This window comes from Sphaerodactylus townsendi, linkage group LG01, assembly GCF_021028975.2.
Source record: "Sphaerodactylus townsendi isolate TG3544 linkage group LG01, MPM_Stown_v2.3, whole genome shotgun sequence".
Taxonomy (NCBI): domain Eukaryota; kingdom Metazoa; phylum Chordata; class Lepidosauria; order Squamata; family Sphaerodactylidae; genus Sphaerodactylus; species Sphaerodactylus townsendi.
This window is the reverse complement of record NC_059425.1, coordinates 190,522,129-190,544,132: the sequence shown is the minus strand read 5'-3', so window position 1 is coordinate 190,544,132 and position 22,004 is coordinate 190,522,129.

Here is a 22,004-nt window from a genome sequence, read left to right as displayed (position 1 = left end):
ACCTATAAATAATAGATCTATGTTTATCTTTATTTTTACTTTCACATATTTTTCCATATACGTTGTAACATTTTCCCACAGGTGTTTTACCTCTGGACATTCTAACCACATATGGGTATAAATTGCATTTTTATCCCCACAATGTCAGCATTTTGGGCTGAGTCCACTTATCATATATGCCAACTGTTTTGGTGTTCTATACCATTTTAATATTAGTTTCTTCTCCAATTCTGCATATTTCTCTATTTTTATCTTATTTATGTTTTCTATTATTTGTTTTATAAAATTTATGTCTTTTACTCCATCTTGTTGCCATTTTTTCATTACAGCTCTTACCATAAACTCTTGATCTTCTATCATATATTCATATAAAACTCCTAGCATTTTTCCTTTCCTTTCATCGTATATTTTTGTACAATTTTTCATTATACTTCTATCCTGGAAACTTTTATCTTTTCCCAAATGCCTCTTAGTACCAAGCAGTTCTCAGTGCCTCCTTTTTCCATAAAATGTGGAAATGTTATCAAATCCCCTTTTTCATTATACAAATGTGCTACTTTTTGTAGTCCTTGTCTTTGTAGAGATCTTATTACTTGGCCTCCCTCCTTCCCGACCATGCTCCCTATTGGTGCCATGTCCAGAATCCCTGGCATCCATTTCCCTTTCCATTCCCCCCAAATCTCCGATATCACTTTTCAGGGGCCTATTAGTTTTTGTCTTTCTGTTTTTGAACAATTGGAATATATTCCAAAGCTACCAATATTCAGATTTATCTCATTTTCAAATTTAATCCATCTATCTTTTTTCATTCAGCATACTTCTTTACAGCCTGTCTGTGAACTTTGGGGTGACATGCAGCATATTTCCTCACAGCCTGTCTGTGGACTGATGGGTTTCACATATTTTGCAGCAGCTTCCTGTAGTTGTCTTTTTCTAATGCAATGTGTTATTTCTCTCTTTCACCTGGTGGGCTCCAAAAGACGTCATGTGGAAGCAGCCGTTGTATTTTCGGGATGCAGAAAGGAAGTGTTCTGCCATTGGATGCTGATGAGTGAGAAGGCTGTGAAGAGGTTCAGGGTAGGGTTGAAGGGCAGGGAGCTGGACTGTACCGCCACTGCAGCACATTCCTGGGGACTCATCCCGCCACTTCAGAGCACGACACCAAGCACAGGGTGATCGGAGGCCGAGAGCAGTAAACTTGACTCCACAATAATCAATCTGATGTCCATATGCAAAACCTGACAAATGTTTAGTAGTCCAAGGTGATAGTGTGGTTTGTAATCTATTTTGATAGTATTTGGCTGTAGCGGTGTTGTTAACGTGAGAGTGGGTGAAGGAGTACTTTTTCACGGCCTGTCTGTTAACTTCAGGGTGACATTCAACATACTTTTTTGCAGCCTGTTTGTGAACTTTGGGGTGACATGCAGCACATTTCCTCACAGCCTGTCTGACTGATGGGTTTGTTTTCAAATAGGTTCACGTGTGTTGTGGAGGGCAGTGGTAGAGTGCAGTTGGTGAAGGACATGAAGCTGCTGGTGTTGAACTGTCACCCTTAGAATGTTCATGCAGCATGTCTGTGGACTGAGTGGTTGGTTTGCCCTTAGAATGTTCACGCAGATGGCCAGAGATGAGCAGTTAAAACAGTAAATAGGTAATAAATCGAGTGAAAGTATTTGGGAAATCCAATATTTTGGGAAATCCTTTCTTAGTGAGCACCTGGAGTACGTAAGGAACAGGTGTGCCAAATTTTATGTGTGTGGCTTCAGTGGTTTTTGAGTTCTGTTGATGAGTCAGTCAGTCAGTGAGTGGTATTTCGCGTTTATATATATAGATTGCACGGTAATTTTTTCCCTGAACTGAAGCCCTTCAGGGAGCTGGTGTGTGCATGTGAGAGAGCGAAAATAAGTGAACGAGCTTGTCTGTTGTATTATTCACAGTTTTCCATTTTTAGATCAGTTGGCTTTTGCCTGGTGGAACCGAGTATGGAATTAAAGGCTATGCTGCTCAGGGCGGTCAGGGGCCCCTTTATGGCTGGAGATTTCCTGCTGGCAACCCATCTTCCTGCTGCCACTTGGAATGACAGCCAATGAAAAATTTTAAAAAATCAGCAGCCCAATTGTCTAATGTCACTTCCGGGGCAAACCTGAAAGTGACGCACCATCTGTCTAGGAACCACCCAAAACTCTATGGTTAAAGTTCCAGTGATTCCTAGAGGAGTGATGTAATTTTTAGATTTTCCACAGAACTAATGTCCTGCTGCCCCTGACTGGGCCCCCCTCATGTCCCTGCCCCCTTATCCGACCTCTGCCAATTGCCTAGCCATGCCTAGCAACTCAAACTCTGGCCAATGTGGTTTCTTAAGCCAGTGTTGGCTGTAGGTGTGGGAAGCTTTTACAGGTGAGAATTGGCAGGTTTGTTTTTAAAATTCTTCTCTGGATAATGTTTGGTCTCATGGCTGCTTCTGGCTACTCCTGCCCTCCATGGCCTTATTTACCATCAACCGGACATTGGGTTGCCAACTCTGGGTTGAGAAATTCCTAGAGATTTGGGGGTGGAGGCCAAGAGGAGTGGGGTGTGGAGAGGGGAGAACCTCGGATAGGGTACAGTAATGTCATAGGTTCTACCCTTCAAAGCAATTTTTTTCTCCAGAGGAGCTGACAGCTCTAGCATGGAGACGGATTGTAATTCTGGCACACCTCCAGGCTCCACTGGTGGTTGGCAGGGCCACTTGGACAGATAAGCGGTCGGAAAGATTCCATATTCCTTTCTCTTTGGCTTGTTCATTCTTCCAAAAGTTTTCACTCCATTTTTGGAGGCAAACACCAGCTGAGGAATGCCATGCTGGCCTCATAACATACAGTTATTCCCAAAATCCACAAGAAGGTACAAACTGCCATTCCAGGTCATTTAGATCCCTTACTTTGTTTACAAATATGCCAATTCACGTGTGGGATGAAGCCACAGCAACTGGGGATCCCAGCATTTTGGGAGTCAACAGGGGGCTCTTGGCCACTTTGAAAACACTCCCTTGGAAAACCGAGGTTCCGTGTCCATTCCAATGTTTGTGGCTCACAGCTGTTGAGGAAACCCTCAGTATTTCTAAAAGCAATTTATACAAACAAATATCCAAATGCCCTCCTTTCTTCCACTGTCATCTGTAAATTAAAATTCATGACACCTTAAAGACTAACAAGATTTCATTTCAGCATCAACTTTTATGAACTAGAGAGACTGTTTTCTCACTGGATTTTCACTTAGCAGGTTTCTCGAGGATAGCAAGGTTAAGGGACATGGTTCATAATGAATCCCAGGGTCTATTTTTGAAACAAGCAGATTTGAAGGTGGGTGGCATCCCTCTAGGGTTGCCAACAGGCAGTTGTTGTTATTGTTATGGTTGTCAACTATAGGGTGGAAAATTCCTGGAGATTAAGGGATGAAACTTGGGGCGGAGGGCAAGATTTGCAGAAGGGAGGGTCTTCTTCAGCAGGGTATAATGCCATTGAGTCCACCCTCCAAAGTACCCATTTCCTCCAGACAGATTTAAGTCCAGTAGCCAACAGAGACCAACAAATTTTTGAGGGTACAAGCTTTTGAGAGTCACAGCTCTCTTGAAAGCTCATATCTCAAAGAATCTTGTGGGTCTCTATGGTGCTTTTGGATCTGAATCCAGCTGTAGATCAACATGGCTGCCCTCTGAAACCACTTCTTCTAGGAAACTGATCACTATAATCTGGAGATCAGCTGTAATTCCTGGGCATCTCCGGGCCCACCTAGATTTCACGATGTGACCATCATCCTGTGAGAGGAGTGTGCCGTGACAGGGAAATCTTGCCTCCCTTTTGGCCGGAGGAGTGGCTTTCTGTCCCGGGGAAGCTTCAGTTTGCCTCTTGGAGAGAGAAGCCCAGGGCTGGGCTGTGTTCTGCTGTGTCCTGAGGTTCCTGTTGATTTCTTACCAATCATGCTCAGCGTACTTTTGGTGGAGTGACAGGTGGCCAGTGGTGATGCCAGAAGACTACAGGTGGTTGTGGCTGTGCTGAGTCGGTGATTCTTTTCTGCATGTGGGGCTGTCCCAAGGGCTTGCAGCAGTTCAGGGTCACAGGCCTGGAGTCTGCTACTGGGACTGATAGAACAATTGAAGATTTCCAACAGCACTGAAAGTGACTCCGGGAGATTCTGGGGAAATTCCGGTAGATGATGGGAGAATTGGATAGAACCTTTTGTGTTGAATAATTGTTATATTTAAGAACATAAGAACATAAGAACTAGCCTGCTGGATCAGACGAGAGTCCATCTAGTCCAGCATTCTGCTACTCGCAGTGGCCCACCAGGTGCCTTTGGGAGCTCACATGCAGGATGTGAAAGCAATGGCCTGCTGCTGCTGCTGCTCCTGAGCACCTGGTCTGCTAAGGCATTTGCAATCTGAGATCAAGGAGGATCAAGATTGGTAGCCATAGATTGACTTCTCCTCCATAAATCTGTCCAAGCCCTTTTTAAAGCTATCCAGGTTAGTGGCCATCACCACCTCCTGTGGCAGCATATTCCAAACACCAATCACACGTTGCGTGAAGAAGTGTTTCCTTTTATTAGTCCTAATTCTTCCCACCAGCATTTTCAATGAATGCCCCCTGGTTCTAGTATTGTGAGAAAGAGAGAAAAATTTCTCTCTGTCAACATTTTCTACCCCATGCATAATTTTATAGACTTCAATCATATCCCCCCTCAGACGTCTCCTCTCCAAACTAAAGAGTCCCAAACGCTGCAGCCTCTCCTCATAAGGAAGGTGCTCCAATCCTTCAATCATCCTCGTTGCCCTTCTCTGCACTTTTTCTATTTCTTCAATATCCTTTTTGAGATGTGGCGACCAGAACTGAACACAGTACTCCAAGTGCGGTCGCACCACTGCTTTATATAAGGGCATGACAATCCTTGCAGTTTTATTATCGACTCCTTTCCTAATTATCCCCAGCATAGAGTTTGCCTTTTTCACAGCTGCCATGCATTGAGTTGACATTCCCATGGAACTATCAACTAAGATGCCCAAATCCCTTTCCTGGTCTGTGACTGATAGCACTGACCCCTGTAGCGTGTATGTGAAGTTTGGATTTTTTGCCCCTATGTGCATCACTTTACATTTTGCTACATTGAACTGCATTTGCCATTTCTTAGCCCACTCACCTAATTTATCAAGGTCCGCTTGGAGCTCTTCGCAATCCTTTGTGGTTCTCACCACCCTACATAATTTGGTATCATCTGCAAACTTGGCCACCACGCTACCCACCCCTACTTCCAGGTCATTTATGAATAAGTTAAAGAGCACTGGTCCCAAAACGGATCCTTGGGGGACACCACTCCTTACATCTCTCCATTGTGAGAACTTCCCATTTATACCCACCCTTTGTTTCCTGTTCCTATTTGTTTATTTCCTCTCTTGTAACAAGATTAAGTGGTATATTCTTATATCAGCCAATCAGAAAAATTCTAAGGAGATATTTTGTAAGAGGGATATAAGCTATTTGAGAGTTTGTTGGTGTGAAGGTGGTGTGTGTTTGAACGGATAACTGGTTGTAACATTTATTTTTTCACACTATTAAAATTGTTTGCTAAGTGGGGTGGAATACATATATATTTATTTGGGTCTCACTGCTGCTGGCACTTTTGCCAATTTGCTTGGTAGCACAATGTTGCCCCTGGCGGAGAAGACCGCCACTGTCCTTCACGGGAGAGAGGCAGAGCCATGGCAGCTGCAGCCTTCCAGGTCTTTCCATTGCTCCTCCAGGCTGTGTCATCACTCACTTGGGTGCCAACCACCAGGTGGCACCTGGAGACTCTTGCTCTTACAATTGATCTTGTGCCAACCTAGGTCAGTTTCTCTAAAGAAAAGGCTGGTTTGGAGGGTGGGCTGTATGGCCTGATGCCCTGCTGAGGTCCTACAACCCACTTCCCTGAGGCTCCACCCCAAAAAATCTCCAGATATTTCCCACCCAGAGCTGGCAAATCTATCACTCACCCACAGCGTTATCAGCCCTCACTGTCTTTCTATCACTCACCACAAAACGGACATTGATGTGGGATAGATTTTCTGTTGCGAATGTGATTTTTAGGTAGGGTTGCCAATCGCCAAGCAGGTCCTGGAGGGTTCCTGGAATTACAGCTGATCTCCAGTTGACAGAGACTAGAATCATAGGATCATAGAGTTGGAAGAGGTCCCAAGTCCAACCCACTGCAGTGCAGGAACATACAATCAAAGCACTCCCAACATATATTTATTTAGCCTCTGTTTCAAAACCTCCAAAGAAGGAGACTCCACCAATCTCCGAGGCAGTGAATTCCACTGTCCAACAGCCCTGACTGTCAGGAAGTTTTTCCTGATGTTTAGGTGGAATCTCTTTTCCTTCACCTTGAACCCATCACTCCTGGTCCTAGTCTCTGGAGCAGCAGAAAACAAGCTTGCTCCCTCTTTGATATGGCATCCCTTCAAATATTTAAACATGGCAAACATGTCACCTCTTAACCTTCTCTTCACCAAACTAGACATCCCGAGCTCCCTAAGTCTCTCCTTGTAGGGCATGGATTCCAGACCTTTGACCATTTTGGTTGCCTTCCTCTGGACTTGTTCCAGCCAGTCAATATCCTTCTTGATTGGAGCAGCAGTGGTGTAGTGGTTAAGAGCGGGTGCATTCTAATCCAGAGGGACCGGGTTTGATTCCCTGCTCTGCCACTTGAGCTGTGGAGGCTTATCTGGGGAACTAGCTTAGCCTATGCACTCCCACACACGCCAGCTGGGTGACCTTGGGCTAGTCACAGCTCTTTGGAGCTCTCTCCGCCCCACCCACCTCACAGGGTGTTTGTTATGAGGGGGGAAGGGCAAGGAGATTGTAAGCCCCTTTGAGTCTCCTACAGGAGAGAAAGGGGGATATAAATCCAAACTCTTCCTCTTCCTCTTCTTCTTTGTTCCACTGAAGAAAATGGTAGTTTTGGTGGATGGGCTCTATTGCATTATACTGTGACAGTGGGTCTTAAAAGGCTTCTTAGAAAAACTATGGCTTCTTAGAAAAGGCTTCTTAGAAAAGGCTTCTTAGAAAAACTGTACATCTAACTTCCTATCCTTAGACCCAGAAAAATCAAAAATTGTCATTTTTTCCAATGTGTTTAAGCCTTCCAGATGGCTTATCAATGGGATTAAGGTTGAACACTCCAAGTCCTTTAAATATTTAGGCCTAACCTTTCATCACAAAGCCACTTGGGCCAGACACAGAGTCACTGCTATAAAAGGAAGCTATCACACTGCTCTAAAGGTTTTCAACTCCAAGATAGTTCAACAACTCTAAAGGTTTTCAACTCCAAGGTAGTTCAGCAACTTCTCTATGGAGTTCCCCTATGGATAACTGCATGGAACAACTCAGTTGAAAGAATACAATCTGGCTTTCTCTATAAAATACTTGGGGTACCACACTCTGTACCATATGCTGTACTATGCTTAGAAACTGGTCAGAACCTACTTGAAACAAGAGCATGGCTGAATACATTCAAGTATTGGATCAAACTATGTTTTAACTCTGATGAGCGCAGTAACATATATTATGCGCCCAGACCTATATGCCTCCGAATGGTATCAACTTCTTAAATAAAAAATCTACTCTCTAGGTTTAATAATTGAAGATCTCTGTATGCTATCACCCAGAGAGATTCTGCAAACCTTAAAAAGCAGACTTTTAGAACAGGAATACCATATCTTGTTGGAGCAAGCAAATAAATCATGCTCACCCCTTTCTGTCGGAATAGTACCAGAACAGGGGCACATAGCCAAATATCTTGAACTATTAACTGAACCCCAACAGAGATGGATTATTACAAGGGCCAGATGCAATACTTTCCCATCGGCCATTACAAAGGGTCGCTACCTATCTATCCCTCTCCAGGATCGGGTCTGTCCACACTGTAAAAACCAAGTGGAGACTCTTGCTCACATTATACTTGACTGTCCGAGATATGTGGGTATTAGGAATTTCTCTCCTGGGCGGGTCTTAGACAAATCTGAAAGAGACTCTGACAACTCTGTTGTGGAGCTTTTGTTAAATAATATAGAGGCCGTGCTCTTGGAAAAAGTAGCAAAATTTCTTTTACAAGTGACAGAACTTTCTAAGTAATGTCCAATGCTAGATACAGTTTATTTGTCTGTGTTTTGAATGTACTTTTGATTTGTACTTCAGAAATGTCTGTAACGCTCTGGAGCCTATTTTAATATGCCTAATAAAGGTTGTTGTATTGCATTATACTGTGCTGAGTCCCCTCTCCTCCCCAGTTTCCACTCCCCAATCTCCATCAATTTCCCAGACCAGTGTTGTCAATCTTATTTTAGACAGGTTAATACTGTCCTAGTTTATACTAGGCCCTTTCCGCACACAGGCAGAAACGCACCTCCACTGGCATTAATCGTGCCGGTGGAGGCTCGGTGACCATTCGCATGCTAGCGTGTTAACGGCCCCAATTTTCTCCTCAGCCAGAGAGGCAACTCCATACAGAGCCACCTCCAGTTGCCCCCCCTCCACTCACCGTCCCATCCAGCGTCGCTCTGGAAGGCTGCAGGGACCCAACCTCCAGGGGTCGGAGGGCAGCGTGGGCGGGGCTCTGCAACCCTCCAGAGTGATACCGGATGGGACGGTGTGAGTGGAGGGGAGGGGGAAAGCAGCATCCTCCCACCGGTGCTGTTCGCACCGCGCTGTCAGAATCCCAAAAACTGCAACAAACTCATGTAGAAGAACAGTAGTTTATTGGTAAATAGTGGGGCCCAGCCACGCATTGCTGTGGCAATTGTCCTTCTCATCACAGTCCGCAACCCACACAGATGTCCATGCAGGTCCAATGATCTGCAGCATAGCCTTTGGGGAGCAGCAGTGGCATAGTGGCTAAGAGCAGGTGCACTCTGATCTGGAGGAACTGTGTTTGATTCCCAGCTCTGCAGCTTGAGTTGTGGAGGCTTATCTGGGGAATTCAGATTAGCCTGTGTACTCCTACACACACCAGCTGTGTGACCTTGGGATAGTCACAGATTTTCGGAGCTCTCTCAGCCCCACCCACCTCTCAGGGTGTTTGTTGTGAGGGGTGAAGGGCAAAGAGGTTGTAAGTCCCTTTGAGTCTCCTACAGAAGAGAAAGGGGGGATATAAATCCAAACTCCTCCTCCTCCTCTTCTTCCTCTTCCTCTTCTTCTTCTACTACTTTTGGGGTGGTCAAATGGAATCCCTCTTTCCCTTTTCAATTCACATTATTATACGGTGCTGTCTTGGTTTTTAGTATAAGGCAACCCTTTCCATTCCACAACAGAACTGTCCAGAGTGCAAATCCCGCTGTCCATGAGGCTGGTTGACACGCACAGTCCTGGCTTGGGTAAGGCAGAACTGGGGCAAGGAGGCTATCCCAGTCAGGCAGCAGAGGCAGGGGGGTGAGGCGCTCAGATCGAGGCCAGCTCCCTGGGTTCTTAAAGGGCCATGTGCAAAAGAAGCGGAGCCAGTAGTGTTGGTTCGCCCCCACCCCATGGATTTTCTTAGAAGAAAAAGGCAAACTCCAGCTTGCTTTTAGTAAAAGAGAGCTGTGGCGAATATGGGTGAGGAAGTGGGTAAGTGGTGGTTGGATGTGAGGGAGGGCAGAGTGAGGTGTGTGAGGATGAGCTGGATGTGGATTCTCATGTGTGTTGTGTGGTAGTAGTGGGTGAGGCACAGAGAGTGAAAGTTACCTGCATGTGTGTGTGTGGGGGGGGAACCCCACCTGACATCTCACACGGCAAAGTGTGTATGTGTTTCATTTCCACTCGTATTACCTAACAGTGTTACCTATTTACTGTTTTCATTGCTCATCTCTGCCCATCTGCGCGAACATTGTAAGGGCATACCAACCCCTCAGGCCACAGACATGCTGCACAAACATTCTAAGGTTGACAGTTAAAAACAGCCAGCTTCATGGCCTGGTGCGCCAGGAAAAAGATGTTTTACCTGGCTCAGGTATGGACTTTTGGTGATTTGAAGGTTCGATTACCTGCTCGCAACAGGGAGGGACATCATGTGAAAATTTGGGGGCGATCCGTCCAGCCGTTTCGGTGTTAGGGAGTCACCAACAAACAGATGGTTAGCTTTTTATATATATAGATAGCACATTAGGTTATGCAATTTGCACTGCTTATAATGAAATATATTCATAACACTTTTTATTTATTATTTATTTATTCATTTTATTTAATATACCGCCCTATCCCCGAAGGGCTCTTGATAATATATGCCTTGATAATAAATGCCTTGATAATATCTTGATATACAGCTTTTTCCCTGTTTACTCCTGTTCCTTGCTGTTTTCTCACTGTATATATTCCTTTTGTATTTTCCATGTAATCTAGATTACTCCACAGAAGTTTCCAATTAAATGGGGGGGAAATCTTGAATGGTACCCTTTGCCATTTAGTGTGGCAGTCAGTGCTGCAGGCCGGAATTCTGTGTTGTTGTAATCTACAAAAGGTACCGTGGAATGAGGGAACTGTAAGGTTTTAAATGTCGGCATTTGTAACATTTACCAGTGCCTTCTAAAAAGCCACAAATTATTGGAAAATGTCAGCATTTGGAGTTCCTTTCAGCTATCGGAACATGAATCCAGAGTGCTGCTCAAAGTGAACCAAGCTGGGCCTGAAGATGTTTCAATGAAGTTTTTAAAAAGCGCAATTGCCCTTTAGCTGTTATGGCCACGACATTCAACACCAAACACTGGCCATGTTCAACGCTCACATTTTGTACTCTCCTTTTATTGAACTGGGGGGGGGGGGGTTCCTGGGTCCCCCACTAAAACGGAGCCATCATCACAAGCAGCATGACGTCAGCGTGCAGGAAATGCGTCGGCTCCACAGGGCCCGCCAGAGATGGCTGTTTGTTCCACCAGGCCTTTCCCAACAAGTCAGTCAGATGATTGTAAGATCTTTTGGGGGGAGTGGGTGGGAGGGAGGGGGGGAAGGATAAAAATACAGCATCTATTTTAGCATTTTGTAATTTTTTTAAGGTTTGAAATTGGAATTTAAACTTAAATTTAAATTATTAATTGTTAAGATTTATATTTTAATGTTTATTGTTATGTATGTCTGATATACATTGTAACCTGTCCAATGCCCCTCGGGGATGGATATAAATCCAATCAATCAGGGGCGTAGCTAGGGAAAATGTAGCCCGGGACGAAATCTGAGTTTTGCGCCCCACCCCCCCACCCCCGTATGGGCAGCTGCCCTCCACCACTACTACCAGTGAATGATTTTTTTGCACCAGGTCATCTCAAAGTCACCATCACATTATAGAACATGTTTTTGGCGTGTTCGGTGGCTGGCAGGGCCTTCTGCAAGGATTTTCCTCCTGTAAGAGAGCTGGAGGCTTTCTTGCAGGCTCTTTTACAGGAGAAAAATCCTTGCAGAAGGCCCTGCTGGCCATGGAGCGCACCAAACACCCCCAGAGCAGCCGAGGGGAGGAAGAGAGTCATCCGGGCCAGCCCCTGCCCTCCCAAACAGCGGGTCGCCGCCCCCACCCCACCCCCTTGGATCAAGACCTGGCTGGGGCTGCCCTCGGCTGCTCTGGGGGTGTTTGGCGTGCTCCATGGCCGGCAGGGCCTTCTGCAAGGATTTTTCTCCTGTAAAAGAGCCTGCAAGAAAGTCTCCAGCTCTCTTACAGGAGGAAAATCCTTGCAGAAGGCCCTGCCGGCCATGGAGCACGCCAAACACCCCCAGAGCAGCCGAGGGGAGGAAGAGAGTCATCTGGGCCACCCCCTGCCCTCCCAAACAGCGGGTCGCCGCCGCCCCTGCCCGCCCAGCCGGATCCAAGGCCAGGCTGGCTGCCTGCCGTCCAGTGCCTGCTGCTTACCTGACCTGCTGTTTGCCTTCAGGCTCCGGCAAGTAGGTGCTCGGGGGCTGCTAATGTCTCACGGAAGTGGAAAGGACTCCCTTTACGGCAGCCTTTCCGTTGCTCCTCTGCTAGCCATTTGCTAGCCACCAGGTCACATGTGGTGCCTGGCCAATCTGTGGGCCCGCCCCCTCAAACTCCCCGCCCCTCAGGCAGCCTCAGCACGCTCACAAGGAGGCCTGCTTGGGCTGCACGTCTGCCCCAGCAAGGCCAGGCATGCCCAGCAGCCCAGCCACAACCGGAAGCCAGCAGCCGCCGCTGCTGCCCCCCACGTGACCTGGCAGGAGCCCGCCCGGGGCGGGCCGCCCCGGATGTCCCCGTTGGAGCTACGCCAATGCAATCAATCAATTCATTCATCAATCACTCCCAGAGCTCTGATAATCGCTGGAAATGCCATGGTAAAGCTGTCTCCAGAAATGACCCAGCAATGCACAGGATGTTGCATTTCCCACATGCCCATCTCAACCCCTCCCCACAGCTCACTTCTTACCTAGAAGTAAACCATGAACGCTGTTTTATAAACTGCAAATAGCAGGGCCCTGGGGAAGAATTCAGGGGGGGGGGGGGCTGCAGTGTGGAAGGGAGGGGTTTTTTTTGCTGCCCTTAACCCAGCCAAGTTTACCGTTTCCACGGCCCCTTCTTGGGTGACTATTTGCCCTGTCAACCTAATAGCTATTCTACTGATAGGTAAGCACTTGGCTTAGCTAATCATGGACGGCAGTGCCCATATAAACCAGCAGTCTTCAATCTGTGCGACTGGGACCCTTAGATAAGAAAGTGTGCCCCACATTGTTTGAGGAGGAATGCCTTCTGGAAGGTGCATGCTCCCACGGTGACACAGCAACAGACGTCTTCCGGGATTTGTGGTGGGCATGTCGCTTGCAGATCAGACAGCTGAGAAAGCTCCCTGCGTTCCCACTGCTCTTTTTATGCCATCAGTGAAATAAGCCAGTCAGAGGCTCTCCGGTCTCTTTAGATGCTAACCCAAGCATTAGAATATACAGCGGGGCTGAGATTGCAGGGTGGAATGCATCCCTTTAGGACACTGATAATAAAGATGCTCTTGCACCGTGGCTGGCTTTAATAGCTCTTTAAAGGGGAAATAAAAGCTTTCTTGCCCTTTCGAGTGCCTATTGCAAGAGCAGCAGCAGAGGAGAACCTATTACTCAAAGAGAGACATTTTCAGTGTTTGGGCTAAGTCTCTGCTGTGGTGATGAATACCTGTAACCCAAGGTTACCTGGGAATTGCAAGCCAAAGTAAACAAAGCTTGTTTAATTTACTTTTCTTGGGTCTATCTGCTGAGTCGCTGAATTTAGACTTTTTAACTAGAGAACTCCTGTTATACTAAAGGTGCTTCTTTCTTGGAAACATGGGGGAATTACGGCCATTAGCAGAATGACCCTACAGGTACCAACCCATTGTTTGAAGAGCAAGCAGGGGGACTTTAGTGGGCTACAGAACAGTAGATTCTGGCTTCCACTGGCTTTCCAATACAGTTGGGTTGATTTGATACAGTTTATCAGTGAGAGATGCAGAAGTATATGGTTCTGTGAGCAAGATATAGGGACAAAGTCCTGAAAGCAGTTTTGTGTGTTTTTGTCTGTTTTTGCCATCAAGTCACAGCTTATTTATGGTGACCTCGTGGGGTTTTCAAGGCAAGAGCTGTTCAGAGATAGTTTTCAGTTGGCTGCCACTGAGTTGAGACCCTGATATTTTTTGGTGGTCTCCAATCCAAATACTAACCAGGCCCAAACCTGCTTGTATTTGGCTAACCTGGGCTATCCTGGTCTGGGATGTGCTTTTAATATGGACCACCGAAGAATGAGGAATGTATCTCACCACTGCAGAATGGTGCAGGATTTTGCTTAATGGCATGTTTTTGCGGTGTATTCCACTTGTGGATCACCAACACCAAAGTGATGGATGAACGGACGCACCTTGAAATGACACCCAGCTCAGAAACATTCAGCAGCTGTTTGTATTGGAATGGAAGGACCAGAAACATCTGTGTCCATCAGGACACTGAGGAAGACAGCAATTTAAACAATTATGCTTTTCGTCCCCTTCCCAGAGAATTGTCAGGCATGTAAAATTCTAAGCTTCAGTGCATCAGACAACTGAAAGGATCCAGCAGGGACAACTAAATGATTCAGTGGTTTCAGTCAGGCGGTTTCCTTAGGTTGCAGCCATTGTCAGTTGTATATACAACAGATCCACTTTTTCAATAGCCCAGCTGGAACAGAACTGCAGGTTGACTACAGGAGAAAAGTCTTGGGTGCTCCAATCCTAGGATGAACTGGTGCATTCAAATGGCCTTGAACTTGGGCCAGACTATGCCTGTAATGAGTTGCTGCACCCTGGGTCTTTGCTAAACAGCCCCTGTGATGCTACCTGAACTGTTGGGACCCCTTTGCTTAACTCGCTCAGGGCCTCCTCGAGTAGGCAGCCAAGGGAAACTCCTCCTCCTCCTCCTCCTCCTCCTCCTCCTCCTCCTCCTCCTCCTCCTCCTCCTCCTCCTCCTCCTCCTCTTCTTCTTCTTCTTCTTCCAGCCTACAGAGATCAGTTCATCTGGAGAAAAGAGCTGCTTTGGAAGGTAGACTCTGTGGCATTAGACCCCTTTGAGACCCATCCTCTTTCAGACTCTGTCCTCCTCATGCCTGACCCAATTTCCATCTCTTTTCCATTTTCAGAGCTGACACCCCTACTTGCAGTTCACCGTTTGCTCAGAAGGGAACAGAATTGGATGGAGCACGTCCAGATTGGTGGCCGATAAAAAACCGCTCCAGATCCCTGAAGTGAGGTGGCTGTGCTATTTCACGCCGAGTAGGTGTATGCCTTTGTGCTGAGAAGCAATAGACTGCACTAGAGAACACGTGCTACATCCCCCCCCCCCTTCTCAGGGTGACACTTGAGGATGGACCTTGAGAACAGCTCTGCAGCTTTTGTTTTGGCAGCGATAACCTTTCCCATCATCAGTCAGACTGCATTTCGAAATTGCTATACCTGCAAAATGCCTCTGGGCTGCCTAATAAAAATGTAGAAAGTTTGGGATGAGACAGAGCTGGGAAGGAAATGGAGTTTTTGAAATAAAATTGAACAATCACTTTGAAGATGGGCAACAAAATGATTTTGGTTCCCAACCAGGGGTCCATCAGGGACTGTTATCCACGATGACAAAGTGAAACCTTCTGAAGATGAGCGGGGGGGGGGGTGGTGGTGGTGGTAACAAGGGAAACCTTCATCTCCGTGATTTGTTTGTAAGTCTTCCAAGGTTGGCCACTGGGGCAAACAGGATACTGGTCTAGACCGAAGGTTGCTGTAATCCAGCAAGACAGCTGCTCAGTCCTTAAAAGCTGAAATTCAGCTAACTTTTTGTCAGCTGGGATTTTTGTGTCACAATCTTCAATGTAATGATGTAACACCATGGCTGGAATAAATTGGGCTGCAGCCCCTTTATTAAAACTGCTGGAAGCTGGGGGAGGCAAGAGGACACATCTGAGCATCGGGGCAGCACCCTTGCTGAGCCCAAACCGTCCCCACCATGGGGAAAGGACAGGAAGTTAAGGATGCCACCTGGGCGCAAGCCCATTCGTGACACCCCTTCCTGCTGGAGTGTCAGGCTCGATTGCAAGGCACCGCAGCCTGCGCCATGAGCCTGCCCCACCCCAAGCCTCTTAATGAAGTCCCCAGGTTGGTGGTGGTTGATGTCAGGGTGTTGAATGATCCCACCACACAACTGCCAGACCACCTTAGCTACTCCCTTGTTGACTTTCTTCCTTGCCAAATCAACCTTCCTATGATCTAAAGCAGGGGTAGGGAACCTGCGGCTCTCCAGATGTTCAGGAACTACAATTCCCATCAGCCTCTGTCAGCATGGCCAATTGGATTGTAGTTCCTGAACATCTGGAGAGCCGCAGGTTCCCTACCCCTGATCTAAAGCATCCCTCCACAGCAGCTGCTGAAGGAGGGAAGACCAAAACAGTTTGGCTCTAGGCAGGTGGCGTTGTATTTGGCGCAGATCAGCAGTCATGCGCAGCTTGAGCTTTACCCCTTTTAAGGAAGGTAGATCATTCTCCCCTAAGTGAATAACGATACTGTGGGGATAACCAAACTGAAGAGATGTATGAACAAGTGGCCAGAGCTCTTCCCATTTCATGCTGCAACGTCCCAACCAATGGATGTCCACAGGTGCTCCTAGGCCAAGATCCGAACCCCAACCAGATGCCGCTGCATATTCACCGGCCCAGTAAATGATACTGTGTCCAACAATCCAAACTGAGACTCTGCTTCGCAGTGGTCCAACTAAAACAATTAAAACACAAGATGAGGTCGAACATAGGATTTATAGGTCAACGAACGCCAGCAGCTGATCTCTCGATTACGATCGGGAGGGAGCCCTTTGGAGGCGGCTGAAGTTGCTGCCCCGATTCTAAAAGAGTGAAGGGCGAAGTCCCTGGCAGGGAGCTTCCAGGCCCTGAGGCACTGACGCATAACTGCAGTGAACTGAAAGTGGGACAGTGGACTACTGTCTGAATGCACTAGGAACACCCCTGGGGAATCTGGTCTAGCCAACAAGTAACCTGATATGGTGGCCACTGGGCAGATAGGATCCCCTGGCAAAGCAGGAGTGGGAATGCCAGTGCCCCTCCTAAGCTAATCCGTTGTACAGGATACGAGCCAAATGTGGCAATCCCACCCCCAATGGAAACACGGCCAATCTGAACCGCACTGGGTCCAAGAGAATTCCCTGAGGGGGCCACAAGCTCGCTGGGACGAAAGGCTCCAAAATAGGCCAGCACGAACGCTGTGCTGAACAATAACTCCTCATAAGGAGACGAGCAACTAGAGCCCAGATGTCCCAGCATAGAGCGAAGAATCTCCCTGGTGCTAGGCCGCCTAGAATCCTTCACCTGCGGGTTACCCCTATGCCAGCCGGCAATTGCCCTGCAAGCCAGGAATGACATAGTGGAATCCTGAATCCCCAATGCTCTGCACAAAAAGGCCAACGCAGCCATGTGAGTCTGCATGGACCGTGGAGAAAGGCCTGTCAGCCTAAGGTGAACCAAGTATTGTAAGAGGAAACTTTCAGGGATGCCCTGCCCTGGTCCTAGACCCCTTTGCCCAGCAAAGTCCTGAAATGCACGGATCACTCCCTCATAGGCGCGCCTGGTAGACGGGGCCAGTGACAGAAGAACACCTTCCACTATTGCTTGCTGCCAAGGCTCCACAGGTGTTCTGGGAAACTGGTTGGCCTCTGGTGCCAGGGCTCGAAAGCGTTTCACCTGGTGGCGAGACAGAGCATCAGCAATGTTATTACGCAAGCCTGGAATGAAGGAGGCCTGGAAAGAAATATTGTGTGATAGGCATACTAGTACCAAATTCCGGATCAGTCGCATGATCCCGCTCTTCTTGGGGACCACCCCTATAGGCGAAACCTGCAAATTGGTGAAACCTGCAAACCTGTAAGGGTTTCAATGGTGTTGATGTCCAGAACAGCCGCCTGGCCTTGACTGAGTTCCAAAATCCGGGCGATGGGCCAGCATCTGTGGCGGAGACTCTGGTGGAGGCCTTATCTCTTCGAGGGAGATGAGAACACCGTTCCCATGAGAAACTGGGAGGGGGGATGGGATGGACAGAGTTATAACCTGTGTTTCTGGCGGGAGACTTTATTCCTGCCACGTCGTGTACGTGAGCTTTCTAGGATGTCTGAATAAACGGTCTTTTACACCAAAAAAGTCTTTTATTTCTGCTTCTATGGAATTCCTTACATTGTGGCAGGAATCCTAATTCGTCTATCTTCCCAGTGTAGTGGACTCGGCATGAGAGGGTTGAATATTCCTGAAACTGTGGAAGGCGCAGTAGCCCAAAGAGACTCGAGGCTTTCCCTTCTGGATTTGGAGGAACCCGTGGGGCGGGTCTCGCTGGTAACTCTTTCCCGTCATTATCAATCTGAGTCTTCCTTACTTTGTTGGAGACGAGGGACGAGCGCATCATGTGGGACTTACATGAGTGGTTGGAAGCTTGTCTATGGACCCGTCGCCTGTGGATCGAGATACCTACCCGCTTCCGTGTGGATTACAAACCTCAGATGCAACTCTGTCACAGAGGAGATGGGCCTGACCACTTTTCATGCGGCAACCCAGGAGGTCCATTGAGCGATTCCTGGACTCGTATTTGATGATGCACCCAAGAATCCACCGTGGCATAGCACTGGGGCCGATCCTAAGACTACCGTTGAAACCGGACTCTATCGGGATTGGGAGGGCATCACATTACTCAGCACTGTCCAGACCCCAGATCCCGGATCAGCAGTTGGCTGCACCAGAGGCCCGATGGAGCCGCCGTGGACACGAGGTGCTGAATTCAGATGAGGAGGAATCCGCCGAAAGCCTGCCTTCTCATCCCGCCCTCTTCCCCCTCCCGACAAAAGCGACCTGGGATGAGGAAGTGGGCGTCTGAGATCGCCAAGAAGCATGGGCCCGATGAACGCCAGCTATGGGAAGAGGAACGGAGCAGCTGCAGCAAGAGCGTGAAAACCTGCAAAAGGACCGGGAACAGCAGCGCAAAGAAATCCAACTCGAACTGGACCGTGCAAGCAAAGACGTTAACGGCAATATATGCAGAATCTATCGGTCCATGATAAGGTCCTGGAACACTCCAAAATGGACTTAGAGCGTCCAGCGAAAGCGTTAAAGGCCATGTTTCAAAGTGAACTAACTGCAACCATTCAACGGAGCGAACTGGCCAAACTGGAGCGAGAGAAAGCAGCGTTGCATGCGCACCAGATGCCTTTGACTTCGCAGGAAAGGGACTTAGCCGCTTTGGAAAGAGGCACAAGGAAGCAGCGGGACAAAGTACTAAGCTGGAGTCTACGCCGTTACCGTGCGGCTAACGCCAGAAGGCGGCGCTTCTGAGTCCTGCTACAGCCAGTATCTGCCACCTTCCAAAGGCCTGCTCCCACCAGAGCACCAGCGGCGCAGGCACCTGTGCCTCCACCTCCACCGATTCCTGCTCTCCCTCGCCGCCTTCAGCCTGCGCGAACCCGCCCGCTTAGCGAGCTTCGAGGGCGTGGAGAGGATACTACAGACCTCCGATACCTGCCCGCTTCGATGGGACCGCTTCCAAACTCCCTACTTCATCCTGCAACTCGATGCCCACATGGAGGACTATGACGATTTGTACCCGGTCTGAACGCGAAAAAATACGTGGACATCGGTTCCCGTCTTGGATGGAGCGGCAGCCGACTGGTTTGTAACTTTCTTTGACCTGCAGAGGATGATACTCGCCACGGTGCCTACGTTCCTCCAAGCCTTAAAGGGCTCCGCTTCCAAGATCGGATGCTGAAAATGAAGCCATCCGCACTATTAAATCTATCCAGCAAGGCAACTGCTCTTTTGCGAATTTGCCCGTCGGAATTTGCATTCTGCGGCGGCTGTTCGACTCTCCTGAGTGGCCTGAGCGCCGAAATGTGAATACTTCTCCCGGATGCCGTCGGCTGACAGGCTTCGCGGCGGTGTTCCTTATCCGGATCCCACGCGACTATTGCTGAATGGATCGAATTGGGATCTCAAGTGGCGTCTCGTTTGGATTACGCTGCAGGCATATTACGCCCAAAACCCGCTGCTACGACCGCTGCGACTTCATAAGTCAAGCCCAGCAGCCTCTACGGAAACCACCTCCGAGCAAAATCGCCGTTTGGGATTGTGCCTTTACTGCGGAGGACCGGGTCATCTAGCTGCCAACTGCCGAAAAACAGAAGCCAACCCGGCTCGGCTGCAGCGCTTACATCTGCCAAACCACCACATAAATCCGGACGCCTCCGATGGGCGCAAAGTCTAAAGGCGGTTACCGAAGGCTGACCAGAAGAGGGGAAGTGGCGGTTTGCTCTCATCAACGCCATGGATATCGGTTCGACTCCAGATGCGGTGAGTGAAGGCAAGCTCCCATTACGATTCAAGCGATTCTGGCCAACCCCGCTAAGCACACTTTCGTATTATAGCCTCAGCCCTTGTAGATTCTGGGTGCTCCCATTGTTTAATCACGACCCCAAGTGGCTGAAGAACTTGGATTGAACCGAAGTTCCCCTAGCTAAGCCCATACCGCTTCACACAAATGGGCCAGCCCAGCCCCCCTCGGGGCGAAGGACCGGCCAGTTCAAAGCATAGCGGTTCTCCTCCGTTAAGCTGACCATTGGGAGAAAATTAGTTTTATTCTGGCCCCAGTGGCCAAACACTCCATTGTCCTGGGCATGCCATGGTTGTTGTTGCATGAACCAAATATCATTTGGAAAGACGGATCTTAGAATTCACTGACCCTCCCTGTGGAGAACACATGAATTGGGGAATAACTCACCTCTAATGACATACACCCTGGCTTCTCGTCAGCTGTTGCTCCGAATCCACCGGCATTCCACCCGGCTTACCAGGATTTAGCCAGAGTATTTCCAGGAGCAAGAATGCGATCAATTGCCACCCATAGAGACACTGACTGCAAAATCATTATTACAGCCAGAACTCCAACTGCCCAAGGGTAGAATCTACAGCATGAGTCCCAATGAGGAGAAGGAACCCGTGCCTTCTTAGACAAGAACCTTTGCTGTGGATTCATCTGACGAGCTACCAAACACACACATGCTGCTCGGTATTATTTGTTAAAAAAGGACGGGTCTTTAAGGTCTATGCAGGATTACCGAGGACTCAATGCGGTTTCTCTGTCCAATAAATACCCTTTGCCTCTGATCAAGGACCTTTTAGATGCATTGGGCAGGGGCGATATTTTTACTAAGTTGGATTTAAGAGAAGCATATTACAGAGTCAGGATTGAAGGCTATGAACATTTGACTGCATTTAACACAAAATTTGGACAGTATGAATACTTAATAATGCCATTCGGGTTAAGTGGGGCCCCGAGGAGCTTTATGGCCCTTTATCAATGAAGTTCTACATGACTTACTATACAAGGGGTAGTTGTGTACTTAGATGATGTTTTAATTTATTCACAAACCCTGGAGGAGCATGAAGCCTTGGTTGGGAAGATATTAAGCAGCTTGCTCGACAACTCCTCTTTGCAAAACTTTCTAAATGTTGTTTTCACCAATCCTCCATAGACTATTTGGGCTACCGGATCTCTTCCGAGGGTTAAAAATGGATCCTGCTAAGATCCGAAGCAGTCCTCCAATGGCCTGCCCCCACCAATCGAGGAAGAGCTCCAGTCTTTCCTGGGGTTTGCTAATTTCTATCGTGACTTTATACAATTAAATGAACTGACTCTCCCACTCACAGACCTCTTAGCACTAAAGGTAAAGACCCACAGGCTGCCAAGCCTGGGGGCTACTTCTTGGTCTAAGGAATGTCAGACAACCTTCAACATTTGAAATCAGCTTTTACTACCCGAACCTATCCTAAAACACCTGACCGGATCTTCCTTTTGTGGTTCACGTGGATGCCTGGGACAAAGCGAAAGCAGCCTGGCACAGAGAAATAAAGAAGATGATAGGCTTGTTCCGTGTGCTTATTTATCAAAAAAAATTCTCGGTGCTGAGCTCAACTGGACTGTAGGGGATAAAGAGACTGGCGGCCAGCATCAAAGTGGCAGCTCTCCACTTGGCGCCACTGGCTGGAGGGGCTAAACACCCTTTCAAGTTTGGTCGGATCACAAGAACTGCCTGGGTAACAAAACAACTCCGTTGGGCCGATTTCTTTTCGCTTCTCTTCACCGTCCATTTTTTTCCCTGGAAAAACCAATAAACTGGCCTGATAAGCTCTCAGCGCCCTGCCGAGGTGGAACTTTGCCTTTACGAGACATCCAGCGCGCTGTTCTCTCCCCTCCCAATTGGGGCTGGCTGTCACTCGGGCTCAGGCGTCCACTCCTCCTTCACCGCCCATTCCCAGCCTGGTCTCTCCTTTCCTGCGGGAACTTCGAGGGGAGGGGCACCATGAGAACATGCCAGCGGAGGAAGGTGACTCCCAATTGCACGCTTTGGTGAATGGTGTTTTGGGCGGAGTTGTTGGTACGTGCCTCCCCTCCGTAGCAAGTTCACCGAGGCCTGTCATGATGCCGGCTTCGGCTTGGACACTTTGAAAGC